This window comes from Platichthys flesus, chromosome 2 (genome assembly GCF_949316205.1).
Source record: "Platichthys flesus chromosome 2, fPlaFle2.1, whole genome shotgun sequence".
Lineage (NCBI taxonomy): Eukaryota > Metazoa > Chordata > Actinopteri > Pleuronectiformes > Pleuronectidae > Platichthys > Platichthys flesus.
Window position 1 is genome coordinate 18,795,959 of NC_084946.1, and position 16,843 is coordinate 18,812,801.

Sequence of the window (16,843 nt, forward strand, 5' to 3'; positions counted from 1 at the left end):
AACTATTTATACAGGTCTTATCAGGGTCGTTGGGAAAATATCCACACTCGACTAACTAATGTCCATCAATTACTATGAGACAAAGATATAGTGGCTGTCATGGAAGGAAATGGGGAAAGTGTCAAATTAAGGAGTATAACTCAACGGATGAAAAAAACGAGGGCATGCTCTGAGGAATGTTATTTAAGCTGAATTATGTGATTATTACTCCATGACTGGTTTACACATAAATGAGCTGTGAAGAATTCCGTAACCATATTTCATTGTAATTTTAATTTAGGTTATGATGTGAGAACAGGAGGATCCATCAGGGGCGAGCGTACGCTTGACTCTCAGACCTCCGCACTGGTCAAGGACTCTTCCCACGTTGCGCCCTTGGGTCACACAGTGCATGATTCAATCTTTCAAAGGCAACGGAGGTCATCTGGTGCATTGTTGAAATCAAGACATGCTGTGCAAGCAGGCTGCAGCAAATCCCAGGAATGAGCAAACACTGCAGGGGGGCTGATCATCTTAAGTTGGGCCTGACACTAAGGAAATGAAGCAAAGGTGCAGGAGGACCTCAACTTTGTCCCATGCTACTGATATCACAATGTCAAAAATAAACACGTGATGACGTGTTTGTAAATTTAATTTGATTCATTTAATTGAACTCGTTAAATAAATTAAGTTACTTCAATTAATTTAATTTCCTAAAGTAACATCAACTACTTAACTTTATTTGATTTCCGTAAATTGAAATAATAAATTAGATTGAATTTAATTAATGAATGCAATCTAATTTAAAAAAAAGTCCTAACTAAATAAATTACATTTACATTTGAAGCTATTTTCTTCCCTGTGATTAAAATATCACGGAATTTCACTCATATCACCAAGTCATATATCTTAGTGATATTGCAGTTATTATCTGTTCAGCTTTTACTTCAGACATGTAACTTATGTCACCTCCTCCCCATCCTCTGAATATAAAATCAGGAACGATGAGAACATTTAAATGTTTGGGGTTCATTGCATGGCTAGGAAATAACAGACCTCATTGCTTAACTGACATTAGAGTGACAAGACTTCCTCACTTCGAGAAACCCCTTCAAAAGAAAAAGGGCTTTATTAAAGAATGCTGCTAGCATGGTTTTTGTTTATATAATTCAGGCAAGCACTTTAGAAAGCTTCCCTCTCCCTCCATACAGACCTGCTCTGAATAGAAACATTCACAGACTGTAGCTCTGGATTTCTAAATATCGGTGTGTCAAAATGTTTCCACTGGAAGAAAACAGCAGGTTTCAGGCCATTTTATTCTCAAAGAAATGGCAATTTTCACAAACAGCCCGCTGTCCGCCAACATCAGAACACAAGAGTTTCGTTTTTTTCATGTGCACAGGTTTGTTGGCGTCATAATTGGATTTTACTTTTGTCGACTGATGGTCAGTGTATCGTGTGTGACACAGAGGGATGACAGTTGAAAAAAGCACTTGAAAAGGATCGAGAAGAGTTTGAGTAAGACTGTCCTTTCTGAAGTTACCAATAAAACACGTTTTTGTTGTGCACCTACTTCTTGCTTTCTTATGCCATCATTTGTGACAAACTAGACAAATGGTCTTTGTAAGTCAACATAAAATAAAACACAGTGGGTTCCCACAGCAATGAGGCAGCACTTACACCTGAATAAGCTGAGATTGTGTAACCCTTTATATATCAAAAGAAAGAATATGTGTTGGGTTGCAACATTTGTATTGTTTAAAATGAATGTAAGATCAAAATCGTCAGGCATTCACTGTTCCACTGCAAGAGAACGGAAAAAGGGTGTGGAGAACTACACAAAGCGCAGTTTCCATGGCACAGTTCACAGCGCAGAATGCACATTTACAAAAATGCAAATGTCACAGTCGGAACAGAAAATTGGGTATTTACGTCTGCGCGGGTGATGGAGAGAGAAAGCCTTTGGCCCCCGAATGGTGACACACAGAGGGAGAGGGGCACTGATGGGGTGAATGGCAGAGAGCGGAAATTCAACTCTTTGTAATTGTAATATTTTCTCTCTTTCTGTCCCTGTCTATCGCTCTCTTTCTTTTTACAGTTCTCTTGCTCTGGATAGTTTGCACCTTAATGTGAAAACTGTCCTCGGTTTAACCACACGGCATAAATTAGAGCAGCTGTAATCTGTATCTTTATGTGAGCTACGGATCACATGATTACGTGTAATACCAAATGTGTTGCATGTAGTGACAAACCCATGGAGATTTAACATCCGACTCTGTAGCTGCCTGCAGCTCTAAATGAGCGTCTTTAGCTTATTATTATCGGTTCACTGCCCACGACGCGTAGGTTCACTCGCATTTCTTTCATCTGTGTTATTTTCAGCCCCAGCAGGCAGATGAGAACACCCTGATAAGCATGTTGTACTACCTGCTCGGCGACAAATGGTGAAAGATAAAGCAAGCAACGACAGCAGCCGGTGATTGCAGCCACCATTCAGACACCAGGACTAAAAGGGGGAGGGATTTTGATGTGACATTCAGTTACAGTAGATGTTTATGCATCTGCAACTGTTGCCACAAAGTTCTTTATCATAACTTTATAATGTCAGGTTTTGTCAGTGTTGTTAACTTCCTGATTCTATCAAATACAACTGCCAAGGATTTTCTTGATAACCATATACTGTATGTACAATCTCTGCACCTTAGAACCGCACATAACTCTACTTACTGTATATATTGTTGTTCGATATTGTTGTTGTTTTTTTTATATTGTTGTTTGTACAGTGCACCAACCACACCAAGGCAATTTCCTGTATGTGCAAATATACATGGCAATAAAAAGGATTCTGATTCTGATGACATGACTGCTCACACTGCGCAAACATTTTTTTCTCGAAAGGTTTCTGTCATTTCAGGTAGTCCTTCTCATACTGATGTTTGTTCATTTATTAATCTTTCCACCATAGGTTTGGTTTTAAGTAGTTATTTGATTATATTAAACGAGGTGAGACTCACGATTGGTCGAACACAAGTATCGATGGGATCCTGCTCCATTCCCACGATGGCTACTGCACGGACTCTGGATGCACGATGGCAGGGTTCTTAGCCAGGATATTTTATATTCATTTTGTTTTAGTCTACCTGCTCAGGGTATAAAAGTTCTGAGGAATGACATACAATCACAAAAGCTATTTTCACATTGTAATAATTTTCTCTAGTTTTATAAAAATTCCATCGAAATTTGTGTTAAATCTCAGAAATTTGATCACACACAAGCAGCCTGTATACAGTCCAACCAGTTGTCTTCAGCCCCTGAACACTCAATGAAACCTTCAGCAGGGTGCTATCAACAGGTTATTGAGTAAAAAGCAGCATCTCCTCTGTGGCTTAAACTTTGGCACAGAGATAAAAGTGTGATCCCTGGAGCTGGCCTACAGACGCAGAGATAAGACCCGGAGAGAGGCACTTATTATCTGCCGTCAAACTCTCCACATGTGTCACACCAAAGTCCTTCCCAGGTTCCACCCCGGCACCTTGCAGCCATGTCCTTCTCCCACCTCTCATGGTCTGATAATAATAAACAGTTTGACAGCCACTCCACTTGGAGATAACGGTTCGACAGGGTTACGGATGAAATGCGGTGCCGCGGGCTGTGATGAGTATCAAGATAAAGGCTTGTCTGCGGGTCTCTGGGGGAATCAAAGGGAGGGAGCATGCAAGGACGAGGCAGGGGGGTGTTGGGCTGTGATGCACTTCAAGACCACTGGGGGGGGGGGGGGCGTCTGAAGATGGAGAATGAAACCCAGAAATATTACATTCCTACACTGTTTCTCATTCCTACTCTCGAATAAGACCCTCTTTTCCCCTCTTGCCTCTTTTCCACATGATCTATCTTCTGCTCCCTGCTGGACGTTTTCGGTCATTGCGCGTTGTGCCACTGATCCTCGCAGTCATTCCTTTGCCGAGCTGAATGTGGCAGTAATCTCCGATGACATGCATGACATGCAGATCATGGTGAGATGACAAACATTTGAAATAGAACGAATAGTGTGTTTTACTCCCCGCCGCTTTGCTGCTGTCTAATTGAGTTGCTCGCCCCTGGCATTGTTCTGCACTCTCTTCTGAAGCAGCCACAATTAACCTGTCCTGTTGAATGACTTGGAGACATACCTATAGCTTGCAGGGGAGATGAGACAGATATCTGACAGTGATTAAAGTGATTAAAGCGTGTGGGCAGCTTTATCACAGTCGGGATCCTGAGCATGAGAGCTACAGGTTATAATTATTGATCAGATGTTTAATTGAGCGGAGGAGTTGTATTGCGGTGATGCTGCGAGGGGATAGGTCCCGAGGTAAAACATTTTCTCCAACACACAGAGAGCATCATTCATTGCCAACTTTTCCTCCATCCATCCATCTCTCGCTCTCACACAGTTTTTCAGCTCAGAGCGGGGAATGGTTTTCGGGGGGGAAACTGCCGCTGAAGTCACCCTGACAGAGCTCTCCTTGTTGATTTATGATATATGTTTGGTTATTTATTGGCTAATCATGGCGGCCTGCTGAGAGCAGCTTAGAGAACACCTGCAGAAGACAACTGGGCAAGCCTTGGATAGAGAGATGAAGTTGCACGGCGGCTGTCTGGCTTTTTCATGTGAACAGCAGAGAGATGCTTGTTTTCAAGGCCACGGAATGAATGGAGGGAAGGAATAGATTGACTCTTTTTTTTCAGGAAACACACTTATTTTCTTCCTGATGGAGAGATAGATGAGAGGATTGAAAGCACTCATAAATATGAAGCTACGGCCAGCAGCCTGTTAGTGTAGCTCTGCAGAGACTAGAAATACTATGGGGAAATGGCCAGCTTGTCTAAAGTACTGCAATCCACTCCCTTCAAAGTCAACTATGAGGTGCACGTTTTCATACATTAACTGAGAGTGATTTCGATCTTCTTATCAAACTTTCGTCAAGTGTTTTTACCAAAATGTCCTTTTAGTGACCGGAGCATGTGACCAGCATAAAGTGAGTGAAGCTGCTGCAGTGTGCGGTGGAAACACAGCCAGGATTACTGTAGCACCGAGGAGGAATAACCGACACACAGGTTTAGCAAAGAAAAAAAAAAGGGTTTGCAGCACCGGAGGACAGATTAATCCATATCTGAGGGAGAGCTGCTTCACTAGTGTATTGATAAGGAGCTTATCCCCCTTGTTGGTGTGTGTAAAGGCACATCTGCAGAGCCTATTGATTAAGAGACTCATCTCACTATCATGTGTTCCCACTCCAGAGGAATGCTCCAAAGAATAGCAGCACCACAGACAATGATCACTCCATCACCGCTTTATCGCCGTCCTTATGCAGCTACTTTGTATGCACGTCAATACACTGTACACTGTTTCCAATTTCTCCACGTCTTCCTCATCTGCTTATCCAAAATGCATTACTGCAAGCAGTAAAAAACTATTCATGTCCAATTACTGCCCCGGTAATGTCTGTAAGTGCTATTTTGTTTGCATAAGATGACAAATACAACAAAAATATTTTAAAGAATTATAACATCATAGAGAAAAAAATTCATCGGAAACATAACATTAATGAGGCGTCAAGAGAATTCAAAGTGGATGAGGAACTGCAAGTCCAAATGCACTCAGAAATGCTTTCTTTATTTACTGAAGCTACAACTACAAGATATGAAATGTGTTGGAACAAAATGAGCAGCAAGCAGCAAGCGCAGAAAAAAGATAAATAAGGCAGAGAAACGGAAGGGCACGGAGAGACGGTGCGAGGGAGACGAGGTTTCCAGCCCAAACACGTGGAGTTGCGAAGTCATTTATTATATTTCAGCTTTTATCTCTGCGAGCGAGAGCCGAGTTATCAGAACGGCTAAATTGAAAGACATTCAAGCGTGCAGCGGAGTCGGTAAAGGGAACACTGACGTCCAGAGACTCTCTCGGTATTCTCGACTTAGCATACTGTTCTGCATGGAGAGCCACTTTCCAGCACACACACACTCCCACACCAGTACTCCCATGCATATGCACACACTGAAGTATCTTAAACATTAAAATGCAAAAGCAATTAAACGCAAGCCACAACAGTGCTGAAGAAGTGCCAACCTGACAGCAGGAGTTTGATTATTTTAATTGGAGCAATATGGCTGACTCATCCATGAATTCATCTGAAGGAAAAGGAGGCTTCACTTTCCTGACTTGGGTCCTGATTTAGACCATGGCTGCAGTTGTTGGGCTGCAACTAAACGCTGAAGTGCAAAAAGGGGCGAAGCACTTATGTTAATGTCTTTCAGGAGACAAACTGCCCTGATGAGCTATTTTTATAGTTTGCCGTCCATTTAATGGCTCACACTTATTCTAATTGTAAATATATGTGATTTAAATGTATTTACTATGCCGACTCCTGCAGGGGCTCGGAATTGCATTAATCTGCATAGTAATTGAGTTTGTCTGAATCTAACACTTGTCTGGCTCAGGGAGTTTGGCTCTTGAAAGGGATTATAACAGGGTATTAATACTGAGATCCAGTGAAAGCAAACAACGCAAAGTGCATTTCTGTTTCTTAAAATGTTGCATGTGGGCAAACTAATTACCACCGAATCATGGTCATGATGAATAAAGAATGACAATATGTTCCCCGTAGATGTATCTTTCTTGCAGACATGTCCCTGTGTGATTGTCGTCCTTTGTGACTACAGCGTTTCCAGTTGTAATGTTTTGTGTTTGAGTGCTTTGTGTGTGTACACGTCCCGTGTTAAGCATATTGCTGCCGTCTTGTTGATTGAATGTGTGAATCTATCGGAGACACAGTCAGAGGGAGTGGAGCCAGGAAGGGAGAGGACAAAAATGAGTATTTGTCGATCACCACAGCTTAGAGCTACAGTCTAAGGCAGTTGGTTTAAAAACGATAACAATCACGTTGGGCCTGAAAACCATCCGTTGCTTAAACATAAACCAGAGGTGAAGTAGAGCGGCTGCACGGCTGGTACATTCTGTTTGCGGTCGCATACAAAACTCTCTCCACTCCTTACCCCTGCAGAAACACGTCTTCTCACTCTAATGCCATTTATAATTGAAATAATGGATGGATGGAACATGTGGTAAAGTGTGTTATACTGCAAAATGTCACCTATTACACCTGTGTAATATTCATAGGATTGCACGGTGGTTGAGGTTCAGTCATCTGAATGTTGTTTCCTGTTATTTCCACAAAGGTCAACCCAGTTTCTGCCTCAAGTTAATATGCTGTACTTTACATGATCCCTTCCTCCTTTATCTGAGTGTATAATGTTTTGTCATATATGTTTAAAAAACACGCTGTAGGATTTGTATCCACCAGCAACTTATATTTCATGTGCAACAAATGTGAATACTTAATCTTCAGCTCTCTTTTAGATGGAAGGATCTGGCTCTTATGCTCCTACCTGATCCAATAAGTTCATCAGCTTCTCAGAACTGCAAAGGTTTGATCATATTTAGTGACAGGACGGGAATAAGGAACCACCAGAAGGACCCTGCCTCTCGGATCTCAAGCAGAAATCAGGTTCATTAGGAGAGACAAAGAAACAGCTTGTTATCTGTCTCAGTTGGTTAAATCAGGACTGCATGACTTTGAGCATCTAAGAACAATTTGAGTCAAAAATAATACTCTATCTAGTATTATTTGCAGCCCTCTTTTTGGACATTATCAGATAAGCTCTGGTGGCCCTGAGAGTTTGACAGCAAATGTATTTTGTTGAAGTGTTTTGAAGTGGAATCTAAGAAGTGATTAGTTGAGGTTGGCTGTCCCTCAGTGTTGTTGGAAACCCGAGACATGTCCTCAGATATTTTTTGCAGATAAATGCTGTTACACAAAATTTTACAAAATACATGAATTGAGAGAGAGCTCTCAGGGCCACCTTAGTACACAGACTATATGAGAGATTCTTAAAGTTGCTAGTGCTGGGGAAACAGGAGGAAATTATTACTACCTCTGATTTGGAATCTTTCAGCTGCAGATATTTCTGGACATCCAGAACATTTTGGCAAAGCAGGACATAGTAAAATGATACATCTGTGGTACCGGGCTTGATTGGCCCATAATTGGGTGTCATCTGTCTAGCAATAAGAACGACTGTATAATGGCTACGCGGTTACTTACTTTAATATACCCAGGATTAACATGTAGTAAATACGAGAGGAGTCAAAGTAGACACGTGAGTATAGCGACACACAAGAGAGAGACATGTTGGACAGATAAGAAAAGAACAAAACCAGTGTCACATCACTGATTGCAGAACAGTTATTCAAATTGTCTATTAAAGTATTTGATGGCCAGGGGTCAGTATCAGCAACCACAGTTTGATTGTCCAAGGGTGAGCGATTGTCTGTAGGAAGCAGTGGGTTGGAGGGATTTTTCTAATGGGGATTATATCAAGAAAAATGTTCAAAAAAATGTATAATCTCTGACATTTCAAAGTAAAATCTGTAAGGAAAAACTCAATGTCGCGGTTGCATCAACCTCCAATAGCCCAAATACAGTGTTCATCCATTTAAAGTGTCACCACACAAACAGTGTTCTATTTCAAAACTGTTTATGATCTAAATCAAATTCTTTCCATAGTAAACAAGCTAGAACCTGTTTACTACCTGTTTAACATGAGAGGAAATATTGTAATAAATATGTGACGTCCAATTAAAAAGAACATAAGACTGAAACAAACAACAGGATGTGATGTAAAATAGGGTAGTGCTGATTTACATGGAACATTAAATAGCACCCTGGAGCTCAAAGCTCATTTGCATACAGTTTTTATGACTGTCATCGTGTGCTGCCACACAGACACTGAAACATGGCTCACACTGAACATCCTAATGTTGTTGGTGACATTTGTATTTGTCTTTAAGTGATAAAATCAAGTGAATTTAAACCTCCAATGTGACTCCCTGAGTAATTTACATGTCATGTTGATCCACTTCTCGCCACCAAAGACTAACAATTATAACTATTTGCTAAAGGCACCTGTCTGGCACTTTATTCCAGGGTGACAAGAGGACGAGCTTCACATCAAACTATCTTCTGTGGAGTTCATTAAAATGCCATCTGCTCACCAAAAATAAAACACCAAGATTCATGACAGAGCAGAATGGCTCTCCGGGGAATTGTAGAAAAAACAAAATTTAGATTCAGTAATCTGGCGACGGCGGTATTAGCGGATGCATGATTATGCATGGGGATAGGTTTTCAGCCAAGATCCCTGGAAACACGTTCTCACTGAAGCAGACAAAATGCAATAAGTGGAGCATTGAGGCAGAGCGGAGCAGCGCATCCAGCACCACGCTGACACGTCCATACACCAAGAACGGCAGGAGAGCGTAAGAGGATTCAGAGTTTAGGGGAGCAGTCGTAATCATAATTATTAAAATTAACAAGACTGGGAAAGAACAAAATAGAGCATTAGGAACATCATTCATTACACAAGATGTACGCAGCAACGACAGCCTCTATTTTAATAACAGGCTTGTAGAGACATACAGAAATCAGATTTTCGTAATGAGGATTTTATTCTCCGAATTTATCCTTTGATTTGTTTTCTCTATTAGACTTTTCCGCTTAAATGTTGTGGTCTTTTAATGAATCCATCTGCCGCTGCTCCTGTGTCCCCCGGAAGAGATGAGTGTTAATATATGAGCAATATGGTAAAATGAGTGAGAAGTTTGTGGATTAAACTGAGCTAAGCCTGATATATACGGCGACGTCCATCCAGAGCAAAAAGTAAACACATTCAAATGAGCTGAATGTGAGACCCGAGGAGAATATGCAGAGATGGAAGCTTTACAGTCTGCACTCGTACTTCAGGGTTTCACCGTAGGGTTTCTAAGCGAAGGAAATCACAGGAGATTGTGTGGAGGCTTTACCTGCTGTCTGCTGTAGTACTGTAATTACTGTGACAGAAGAAACCTAAATATGTACAACACTCACTCACATGTTACTTAATGGCACACAGTTATCATTCTCTGCAACAAGAAAATACAATTTTTAACCAAAATGTATCTGTACATTCATTATTTTGAAGGAGATTATATATTGCTTGCTTTCTCTCAACCTGTTTAATACTAAACATGTTACTCTATTTAAACAAGTCAAAACTGCCATCAAGGGGATTATTTCTTATTCATTTCTCATTGCTAACGTGTTTTTATTGATCGATCTTATTTCATGTCTTTATTTTAAGGCAAAGCACCATGAGCATGAAAGGTGCTGTATAAATCAAATGTATTATTATTGTGTCTATTTTATTTGCTTCTAAACAAAATCAACATTTTGTGAGAATATACTATAGAATCAAACCCAATTTTCATAATTCCAAGAGAGCAATCTGTCTTGTTTCACAGTTCTCCTATTACCATAGCAATTCAAGACAAATGTCTTATGTAGATGATGTTTTGTTATTCTTCACAATGACAGAAAACACTGACAGGACTCTAACAAACAAGCAAACCAGTCACAGTATTCACTGTTCTCACTGTGAGCTGCTTACAACATGAATGTGTTCGACAGATGAGCACATGCACATCAGTGTTAACACGTAGTGAACATGCTGGTGTAAACATGAATGGGGAGAATCGGGGGTCTTGCTACAGTATGGAAGAGGTGGTTTGGTTTGTTGGCCTTTTCAGGTTTTCTCATGATCCATCCATTGATGAGTGTGTGTGTGTGTTCTTATGAGTCAGATTCATTGTGCCAGTTCATTAGCTAAAGAAACAGTAAATAATTGTTCAACAGTAAAAAATAAAAATTATTATATTTTTGGATTATCCAGATCCTATCATATTAAAAAACAACTACAAATAATATTTAGTTTCAATGCCATTCAATATCAACTAAAATCCAATTAGAATCTGGCTTTGCTTTATGTGCCACTTCAACACAACAAATCAACAAGAACTATTTTGAAAAATATTCTCACTTGAATACTACCGGGATCAATAAAAAAGTACTGCTTCCAGAATTTAAAGGAAATAAGTTCAAGACATAACATAGAAAACACAACATCTAATCTGATTTGTTGGAATTCAGCCGTTTGACTTCATCTTGATTTGTGTGTTTGTGTCATCCCCACCTGGTGGTGTTCTCCTCACAAGGCAACATAACAGTAAACGACTGTGACAGGCCTCGGGTGTAGTAATGTGTTAAAGAGAGTGATCCTGAGCCCCAGTGAGCTGAGGCCCCCGGGGGTCTCTGACCCCGAACATCTCCTGAGCCTGACCTATGCTGTGGATCAAAGCCACAGAGCCTCTCGGTTTAATTGTATTATTCCAGATTACATTGACAGATTATGAGTTGGCAGAGCACTAACACTATGATTTACATTACTGTGATCAGAGGGAAATAGATTTAAGACAGTCATTTCTGTGCATGATGTGTTTTACACGTTGAATTCATGTAATTGTGTTATTTTGTCATCGTGGCCATAACATACAGCAAAATTCAATTTGAGTAAATTATTTAACTCTGTCATATAAACTCATTGTTGATGTAAAATTTGTAATCAACTCTAGTTACAGTAATTATAGAATATTAATATGAATATAATTATTAATTGTGCATCACTGCTGTACACAACCTCTATTAGAGTTGATCCCCCTATATTATATCTTAAAATAAATGTATGCTCAAAATGTTAACACTATGAGCAAACTTTAACTTATTGATTGATTCAAATAGAATTATGAGCTGAGACAGACTGAAACATTTCAAAACAAAAGTGTCCTGTTCTGCAAGTTGTCACAAAAATATACTTCAGCCCAATAGTCAGTGGTCAAAGTGAAGGTGCAGCGGTCAAATCAAATCAAAACACTTTGAAGTGTGTGTTGGTTTTAAAAAGGAGAGAGAGGGGTGTGAAGCAGCTCTGGGCCAGATGCACGCCTGGCCCCGACTCCTCAGGGCGATTGCTTCTGGCAGGGAATCAGATAGAGAGGAGAGTCATTTATATTTCCTGCACCACCGCACAAGCTGTGGAGTCAGGGAGCATTTAAATCTCATCTGAGGTCAACAGGGAACTCAGTGGCTTTGATAACAGCCATCCCATCTTTGATTCCACAGTTTTCGTCGCTCCTGCAAGAAATTCTGCTTCTGATGAAGAGTTGATGTGAGAAAACTTGAGGTAAACGAGGCAAAGGGGACATCAGCAAATAAGTGTGATTAGGAGGCGGAGCTGATATTTGGAAGAAGTTGAGATAAGGGAAACAAAAAGGCATCCAAATGTCGCTCTGTGGAACATCAATGTCCCCACTCATGTCAGCTGCGTGCACACAGACTGGTGTTTTTTCATGAATTATTCAGGTTTTAGTCCTGTGGAGGCAAATCTTAATATAGAAATAATGAATTGGTTGTGGGTGGCACAGAGCACTGGTTAGCACTGTTGCCTTAGATCCACAACAACCCACTCTGGGTTAGAAATTAACACATGTTCTGTCCATGTGGGTTTCATGGTGCCAGCTTCTTCTTAATCCCCTTTCCACTGGTCCAAAAACTCCACTAACCATCACTAACATCTGTTTTTTGTCCGCATTGGGAACGGATACATCTGCATTCACTACTGTGTCAAACGAATCTGCAGAAGACACAAGGTTTTATCATCTCCAATCGGCACTGATGGAAATGTAACACTCGGGTGAACTTGCTAATTTGGCAAGACAGCAAAGTGAGAGAATTGTCGGTGCGCTTGTGACGCTGAACGTGACGCACCAGGGAAAAGAACAAACTGGTAATGGGAAATTAGTCTATCACCTCTTTTTACCCTTTTTACCTGCGTTAAAAAGCTGTGTGTATTAGGGTGTAAAAGAGGTTTCAGGTAGGTATCAGTCCAGACTTGTTGGTTATGTGAATTGGAGACTCAAAAACTGCCCACAGGTGTGAAGCTGAGTAGTTGATTGTCTATATGTCAACCCTGTGTTAACTAGCAGAAATAGGCACTACATTGAAGTAAGGATATGTCTGAGTTCCCTTTTTATTTTATTTTGAATGAGTCAAAACTTAAAGGTGGCCTCACATATATTTACTGTGAGCATCTCCCCAGTAGCTCAGAGGTTTCTGTGGTTGGCAGAGAAAGTCACAGGAGGACGCAGAGCTTCTCACGCTCCTGCACAGGCAAAGCAATCCCAGACACTTAGCCACATCGGCCAGACACAAACAACCCCAAGAAAAGAGGGCTGCAAAGAGTACAAACACCGTCTGTCACTCAAGAAGAGATCGGGGGGAAGTCTCTCTGAAATTGAGGTGAACACCTTTGATCTGCAGAACGATGCGCAGAGTGATCCAGATCAGCTTTCTGACAGGGCTCGGCGTTTCCATAGAGACACGCACACACACACAAACACACCAGATTTAAACATCCTGAAGCGCATCGACAGATGGCTCCTGGAGAGGATGAGGGATGTTGCAGTCGCACAATTTGCCATGCATCATTTCATCTGACGGAGGCCATATTGTTGTCTTAAAATATCCACGGTGAAAGTTTGATCCACTGAGCGATAGCGCCTTCATGGACAAAAATAGCATCCATTTGATTGGATGAGCGATAACAGAGTGTGTGGGCGTGTGTGTGTGTGTGTGTGTGTGTGTGAGACAGGATTGGCAAACAATACGAAAAATGGATGTGTTTGCTTTGGGGCATTTGAAAAACAATCTAATCCGTCATGCCATATCAGGAAGTATAAATCTACGCTGTCATTTTATCCCTGCACTCAGGTTTGCCTAATCATCAGCTGTGACAGATGTGCTTTAAAATTGTCTCTGCCGTCTCCTCCACTACAGTTTTATGTGCACTCATTAATCTCTCTCGTTCCCCCGGTGTTTCTGTGAGGGGGTAGAAATGTGGAAACTGGTGAAAGACAAATACCGGGAGAAACGGCGATTGTAAAAAAAAAAAAAGAGCAAGCCCAGCTCTTTGAAGTCCGGCCCTCTTCAGCTCGCAGCGTAACACAAAGGACATGACGCTGAAATGGATGCGATGGATTCGGGAGAGGACTGATTTCCATACAGTTGGGTCAGAGGAAACCATCTCACAGTCTTGAAATGAGGCGTGAGATGAAAGCTGCGGTTGTCTTGCGACAGATCCGGGCGGTAAGAGTTTCTTTATGTTCAGACAAGCTAAGATACTTACAGAACAAAGGCGGCCTCACATAAAGAGGATCTCATACATGATAAGCCACTTTTCCTGCAGGCAGTTAGACTCAAAAAGGCTGAACAGAAATAACAGAAAAATCCTGGATCAATTTCAGGGATGGAGCCACCCTTTTGCAGCAAGCCCTGGAATCCTTTGTCCTGTTTTTCATCGACTATATCTCTTCATCCCTTTTTCTGCGTGTCAAAAAGTTTATTAGTTCATTATGTACCAGATTTGGGCAGAATCCATTTTCTCACTAACAATTGCAGGACAACCCAAACCTCCCTGCATCATTAATCTGGCATTGCAATCTATTTTACTTTGGGCTCCGGGTCCTATCGCTCCTTCAATTCTTCTCTAGTCAATAATGAATTAAGGTGGATCTGCCAACGTGGTAATTGAAATGACTGAACTGGCAGCTTACTGGTCTGCCAAAATCAGATTTCTGGCTCATACGAAACTTTTTCAGTTTCAATTCTCCTCGAAGGCTGCTAAGCTTTGGAAATCAAGGACTCTATAGAGAAGATAAAAACTTGAGTATGGATTATAAATGTTTGTGTAAATAAACAGGGTAGGTCTTCACTTGACTAGAAATAGAAAGAGTTGATAATAGGATGGCACTCAGCAAAGTACATACCGCTGTCAAGGCTTAGAGATCCTTCTCATTATGGTCATTCTTATAGTAGAAATATTAAAGAAATAAGGAAATAGTCTGATAATGTCGATGATTTATTTATCATAACCAGCTATATGTGTTGTTTCACCACAAATACCACACTCTACCCATGAATCTAGTCAATAATACAACATTGCACAGTAGTAGTACTTCTTTTTGGGCTTTTGTTCCATCCTTCCATCGAGTATCGTGGAAATCCAATCGGTAGTCTTTGTGTAATCGTGCTGAAAAACGGACTCACTTACCAACAAACAGACGAACAGGGGTGACAACATAACCCCCTTAGGGGAGGTGATAAATACTTCCTGTTGTCTGATCTAAGTAATTTCATGCTCAAAACTGACAAATCAGTTATTGTCTAATGAGACGGTGTAAATCTCTGATGTGCCTCTGAGGTGCTGCTCTGTGTGGTGACTGAGTATTTCCTCTGAACTGATCCTCTCTCTCGGGGTGAAAAGACTCACACTTTAAATTGAATTGACAGGTTTTTTAATGCATTTCTTAAGATTTATGGCGAGCGGTGTGTCCTCTGTCACGACATCATCAGACCGCTATTGTAGCCCTGCTGACTCCTCGACCAAAGTACCTAATGCAGTGCAACGTTCCACTACATTAATTCACAGCTTCCACACCCACTGAAAAGCATTTGATTAGTCACCACAGCACAGCAACAGGAACATAAATAATTCATCTGTGCAAATGACAAATGAGGCAATCAAGCCCAGGACAGCATTCAAAGAGAAACTATTCAAATCCCCTCTAAATTAATTTTCTGCCTTTTTTTGTTGCAGTGGACTTCAAATTGTAATGCTGACGTCATTGGGTGGTGGTGGTGATGCTGCTTCTCCCCCGACTTGAATATTTGAATTCAACTGGCAGAAAAAGTTCTTTACTTTTCTAACTCAGCAGTAAAAGTCTCGTCGTCTGAAAAGCCAAAGAATAGCACTTTGAAACAAGAGACCACAGAAGAAAAGAGTGATTGTGGGCTGGACTCATTTCATATTCCATTTGACAGCAGAAACTCTACTATCCATCAAACCCCTCTAGATTAGCCGAGCTCTTCTACGTGGGATGAGCTTGCACTTGACTTTGACCTCCGAGACTCAAAGGACAGAGAAATCTGAAAAATGATATGGCAACAATTATTTTATCTTTCTATCTTTGCCTGTGTGGTGGTAGAGATCCCGAAAGTTCAATCCAGCTGATCAGATGAGTTGAATTAATCAGAGACCAGGGTTGGAGTATATCCAACGAGTCAAATGTAAAATTTGCTAATTGATCCCCAATGCCTTTAAAACTTCTTTCTGTGGGTAATTATATGTAGCCTTCATGATCTGAAAGAAAACTTTATATAAAAATTTATAAAACTCAAAGAAACAAAGACAAAAACAAATCATACATGTGAAACAATACGTGTCATTCATCTTATGTCCCTGAAAGCAGGACAGCAACATTTTCCTGTGTCTGACATCCCATCACATCTGTTTTTTATAACGTCTGTGTTGCAGTTTTGTCTAGCCATCACTGACTTATCATTAATTAGATGCTTGTAGCGTGAATGAGCTAAAGTACTGAATCCTGCCTGCCTGCAGAATACGGTGAAATCTTTGTGGTTGTTTTAACGGCCACCATAGCTTGTCACTAATCCATGTCTGCATCCAGTATAGGCCCGACTATAGTCCCCGTTATTTAAATCAACAGGAAACATTACAATACATGAACCAGATTGTCACATGTCAGATGGGAAACAAACAGTGACTTTGAAATGTCAATGATGATTACAATATGTTTTTCAGTTGGGAGCAACTCATTCATTTCGCTTTGTGTGTTGCACTGTGGATAACAGTGTCCTTTGACAGCACACTCAAACATTAGACAGATTAAGCATGTGTATTGTCTGGTTCGAGTACACTTAATATGGATTTGGGGCAATGCTACCAGTTTGAATACAAAGAGTTTCATTTGGATTCGGTTGCAGCCTCGACGAATAACGAACGTATCGCTCTAGCAACTGTCAGTCACATGTCAGCCTCC